Genomic DNA, 6,000 nt, shown 5'->3' on the forward strand with positions numbered 1-6,000 from the left:
GGTGATTGAGTTGCAGGAGTTTACTTTCTCATTCTTGGTGGAAGAGAGTACCAGGGCTACCTTAGCTGATTTATTGACTTATAAGGAGAGTCCTCTTCTTATAAAGGAGGAGACCATCAAGAAGCTAGTTGAGGATGCGGTTGAGTTGGTGAATGCACACTTATTATATTTTGATGGTTCCTACAAGAAAATCCATGATGCAGCTTCATGAGGTTTGGTGCTTTATGATCCACATGGTTGCCTTGTTTTTAAGAAGGGTGTTAAGGTGGATGCACATAGCAACAATGAAACGGAGTACCTGACTTTGGAAGTGGGATTGCAAGTATGTTTGAAGCATGGTGTACACAGGATTCGCATTCGAGGAGATGCATTGCTTGTTGTAAAACAGGTGTTGGGAGTTTCGAAGTCAAAGAATGTTTCACTCAAAGAAATGTGTTTCAAGATTAAAGGTTTGTTGAAGGAATTTGAAGCTTGGAGTCTTAAGCATGTGGATCGAGGCCATAATGAGGCTCATGAAGCAGCCCAGGGAATGATTGGTGAAGTTTTTGTTCTTAAAGCTCATGCACAATTTTATTGTGGTAGGGAGAAACTACAGGATGTTGAGGAGTTTTTGTTAACAGGGATGATTCCTAGTGTTATTGAAAAATCAAAAAAATATGGTTTCATCAGGAAAGCTAAGTTTGGTGTGCCATCGAAATTGCTTTCTGTTCAGGGTCTAGGTTTTAGGGCACAGCTTATGGACTATTTGTGTACAAAGATGAAGATCAGTCTTCGCAGTTTTACCACACCTTACTATCCACAGTGTAATGGCTTGAATGAGCGTTTCAATGGTGAATTGATTAAGATTTTATCTAAGGTGACGGAGCGACAAGGCAAGAATTGGGATCTGGAATTGCCTGCTGCCTTGTGGGCATACAGGACAGCAATTAAAACTGGTACTGGTTTCACTCTATTTCATCTTGTTTATGGGAAAGAAGCTTTATTGCCTATTGAGGTGGAGATACCGGATGTTAAAATATTGGAAAATCTTTTGGAAGAGCCTAAAGATGCCCTTAAAGAGAGGCTGTTATGTTTACAAGAAGCACAGCTGAACAGGGATAATGCTTTGAAGCATTATGAGGATATGCAGACAAGGACGTTGGAGAAGATCAACAAGAAAATTAAAAGCAAAAGTATTATGAAGGATGACTTGGTATTACGTTATAATAGCAGGTTGGACAAATCCTTTCATAAGAAGTTTCAAGTTAAGTGGGAGGGACCTTTCTTGGTGATGCAAGGATTTGCAAATGGTACCTATCAATTGGCAGATTTAAATGGGACTTTGCATGCTTCCAGGGTAAATGGATATAGGTTGAAGAAGTATTATGTACGTTTGATGGTGATTATACAGGATGCAGTGTTAGAAGATGTAATTTCCAATGAAGGGCAGTCCTTGGACATGGATTTAGGTCTTGAAATGCTTTTTGCTGCTGATCATAAATGACTCAGCAGGCTAGGGGTTGCGCAATGTATGTCAGGCAAAATTTTGTAAAGGTGTTTTGGGTCCGTGTACATATGGGATGCATGGTATGCAATAAAACTTTGCCCTGAATGCTCTGGCAAATGTACAGACTGAATGGCTTTGCAGTGAGTTAGTACATGTATTTTTCTTGGGAGCAAGTGCTTGAGACTTGAAGGTTTTTTATTGTATGAGCTTTCTATTTGTCAAGAGGGTGTATTGGATGTGTGCAAACAAGAGGTGGAAGAGCATGAGGATGTCAATGATTGGGGCTTTGATGAGCCTCTGGTGGAGATAGATGTACATATGCTGGTTTACGTGGAGAGAGCCCAATCTAGATTGCAAATACTGAAATTTACAAGGGAGGCCAGCTAAATATAATTTGTTCTTTATGCTCATGTTCGGATGCGCTGTGCAGATTTTTGGAATACCCGTGTTTCTCCATGTAAAAAGGGAATTCGGCATGGTTTGTGGCATGGCAACCATCTTCTAAAATATATATGGCTGCCAGCTCTTTCGCCAGCGCAACCTCTCAGAAGGTTGGCGAAGAGACAAAATCACGTGGAGTTGCCGCCTGGAGGATGTTTTCTTTTGTGAGTGGGAAAGACTGACTAGGGGAGTCGCTTGGCGGTGTGGCTGACTGGAAAGGGGATGCTGGTGTCAAAGACCTTAGGGAGCGAAGGTGTTGGCGTCGACTAGGCAAGGGAGCCGCCTGGGGGAGCAGCAAAGGAGGAGCCAGAGGAGTGGCCTTATGTCTTGTTGGGGCCGGCTGCAGATGTTGATGCCGACTAGGAGAGCTAACGGCTAGGGAAGGAGCCGCGTCGACTGCACCAAGCGAGAGCAGCTGGACGTGAAGAGGCAGCCGCTGATGAGTGAAAACGGGTTGAAGGTCATGGTGGTGACTGACGCAAGCCGCAGGCGTAAGGAGAGCAGAGGCAAGAGCTGCTGGCAGGAAGGGAAGGTTGCGTTGGTTTTTGTGGTGGCCTGGAGCGCAAAAGAGAAGGTAAAAAGCTTGAAGCTGGTAGCGAAGGGGAGAGTTTGAAGGTTTTCTTTGAGAAGCTTTGGATTTTGAAGGTGTTGCTATGGTGCTGGCTACTGGGTGAAGGGAGAGCTGAGACAGGGAACAGAGAGAGAGAGACAGGCTGTCTGTACAAAGGAGAGGAAGGCCTCAGAGTTAAGAAGCGCAGGTGTTGGCTACAGCTGCCCGCTGAAGCATGGAAGCTGGCAGCGATTAGAAGGGAGGGCTGCCTCTGGGATGCAAAAGGAGAGCCATGGGCAGATGAAGGGAGTGAAGGAAGCCGAGTGGAGCCAGCTGATTTGTGAAAGAGGGATCATCTTTTTTGCATTATTTGTGGATAAGTGTGTGGTCTTTGATTATCTTGTGGAATACAGAGTTTTGAGGTATCTCTGTGTGGTGTTTTGTGTTGGTTGTTGGTGCCCCCTTTTTGTAGTTGTTGTATCAAAGTTTGGGAGGTAAAGGGCTATAGAGGTCTGGTCTTTCTTCTTGTTTTCACCTCACATATGACACAGAAAAAGAGGCTAATAGAAGACTATGCCACCAAATTCAGAGCAATGTTGATATGCCTGGACAGCCTAACTGTCCCGCCCTAGCCACACTCAGCCAAGGTTTGTGAAAATTGAAGCAGATGGAGTTGCAACCAGCTCCTTTCCAAGTGCGAATGGCGGATAAGAGGAGGGTCTAGCCTATCGGGATGTTACGACACCAAGAGGTACTGATTTCTAGTTTGTCATTCAAAGTAAATTTTGTGGTCTTAAAATTGGAAGCACGAGGAGCTTACCCAATGTTATTGGGGAGACCTTGGTTCCGCACAGCAAAACTTAAGCAAGACTGGGAGAAGGATAAAATTGCTCTTAAGAAAGGCTCCAAAACAGTGAAGGTTAGCATGACTGATCAAGCAGTTTTAGCAAAGGAAATTAAGCCTCTATATGCTCAAGCAATCAACTTGGCATCGGAAGTCACACATGATGAGGAAGAGGATTATCTTAAAGCAAATCCAACAGTAGCCTATTTTTGAAGTGGATGTCATTGACATTATGGATAGGTACTGGTTCATAGGGAAATCTAGTCTTCAGTGTGCTCAAGTGGAGTTGGAAGGCCCAAAAGGGTCCGACCTAAAGGAAATCTCCAAGGAGGAAACAACTTCTCAGATTTTGGATGTTCAGAGTAAGGACTCTGAAAAGGATGCTGGAGAAGCTATTAAGCAGGCAGAGGCATTGTATGAACATACTTTGGGAAAGAGTTCTAAAGTAAAAGAAGATGAATTGCAAGATTTAGATCTGGGTACAGTGGACAATCCAAGGATTGTCAAGGTTAGTGCACACCTAGATTCCGATTTTAAGGAGCAGTTGTTGCAAGATTTTATTGATGTGTTTGCTTGGGACTACACTGATATGAAAGGGATGGATCCACAGATTCATCAGCATCAGATTAATCTTAAAGAGGATGTTGTACCAGTGGTGCAACAGCGTTACCGCATGAATTCGAATTATGCCCGACAAGTGAAGGAGGAATTGGATAAGCTCCTAAAGGAGGGTTTATTAAGCCAGTGGATCAGGCAGCATGGCTTTCCCCCATTGTAGTAGTTTCGAAAAAATCAGGAAAGCTAAGGGTTTGTGTGGATTATAGGAAGCTGAATGCAGCTACTATAACTGATCCATTTCCCCTGCCATTTGTAGACACTTTGCTTGATGATGTTGCTGGCCATGAAATGTATAGTTTTCTGGACGGATTCTCAGGGTATAATCAGATTAGCGTGGCAGAAAAAGACATGGAGAAAATTGCATTCATAACAACGTGGGGAGCATTTGTGTATACAGTGATGAGTTTTGGGTTAAAGAATGGCCCCCCCCCTCTTTTTCAAAAGCAACATTCAGAACATTTGAGCCATATCTTATAGATTTCATGAGGATTTTCATGGATGATTTCTCGGTGTTTGGGGAACAGTCATTGCATTTGGAGCATTTGAGGAAATGTTTGCAAAGATGCAGGCTGTTTAGAATGTCCCTGAATCCATTCAAATGCACAATAGCAGTCTGCAGAGGAAAGCTTAGGACATATTATTTCAGTAGAAGGAATGCTGGTCGATTCCGACAAGATCCGAGCAGTTCAAGAAGCTCAACCTCTAAAGAATATGAAAGAGTTAATGAGGTTTTTGGGTCAGATTAAATGGCATTGTAGATACTTGCGCTATCTGGTGGATATTTGTGCCCCATTGTCTCATCTCACCAAAAAAGACATTCCATATGTCTAGGGAGAGGCACAGAAGAATGCATTTGAAATTCTAAAGAAAATATTGGTGGTAGCACCAATATTGCAGCCACCACATTGGCTTTTACCTTTTCATGTGTTTGTAGATGCGTCGGATGTGGCAATCGGAGCTGTTTTAATGCAAGAAAAGTAGAAAGGATGGTACCGGCCTATCTATTATGCAAGTAAAATGTTGTCACCAGCTGAGAAGAACTACACAGTGACTGAGAGAGAAGCTTTGGGCATGGTCTATGCATTAAGGAAGTTCAGACACTATCTATTGAGCAACAAAGTGGTTTTCCATGTTGACCACCAAGCTTTGCTGTATTTGGTGAAGAAGCCCCAGTTGACAGGGAGGCTGGCACGTTGGATGCTCTTGTTGTAGGAATTTGATTTTACTATTATTCATACTCCAGGAAAGTTACATGTAATTGCAGACTATTTGAGTCGGATATTGAGCATGGTGAAGCAACAGTTGGAGTTTCAAATCAGTTACCAGATGCCAGTCTCTATGCTGTTCGGACTTTTCAAGCTAAAAACTGGTAGGATGAGATGCTGAATTTTTTGCTAGATGGAATGCTGCCAACACAGATGACAGCGGATCAAAAAAAGAAGTTTGCTTTGAAGAGCAGACCTTTTCTAGTCATTGCAGAATGTTTGTACAGAAGAGGTATTGATCAGATTATACGCAGGTGTGTGCCTGATGAAGAGCAGGAAGCTGTATTGAAGGAGGCTCAAAGTGGCAATGCTGTGGCAGACATTTCTCAGGAGAGATTACAGGCCGAAAAATCCTGCAGGCTGGTTTATGGTGGCCTCTGGTACTTAAAGATGCTCATAAGTTCTCCAGAGAGTGTCTACAGTGTGAGAAAATGGGACAACCAGGATCATCGGATAGAATGCAAGATCATCCCAATAATGCCTTTAGAACCATTTCAAAAATGGGGGGCTTGACTTAGGACCAATTAAGCCAAGAGCTAGCAGAACAGGTGCCAGGTATATACTAGTGGCTACTGATTATGCCACAAAATGGGTAGAGGCAGTGGCTTTCAGAGACAACAAGGCAGCTAGTGTAGCAAGGTTCCTATACAAGAACATAATGACTAGGTTTGGATGTCTTGTGGAGTTGATCTCTGATCAAGGGACACATTTTTTAAATTCAGTAATTCAGGAGCTGACCAGGACTCACATGATGGTAAACAAGAAATCATCCCCGTATCATCCGCAAATGGACAGG

The sequence above is a fragment of the Cibotium barometz genome, chromosome 28, assembly GCF_041138505.1.
Source record: "Cibotium barometz isolate CiBa-2024 chromosome 28, ASM4113850v1, whole genome shotgun sequence".
Lineage (NCBI taxonomy): Eukaryota > Viridiplantae > Streptophyta > Polypodiopsida > Cyatheales > Cibotiaceae > Cibotium > Cibotium barometz.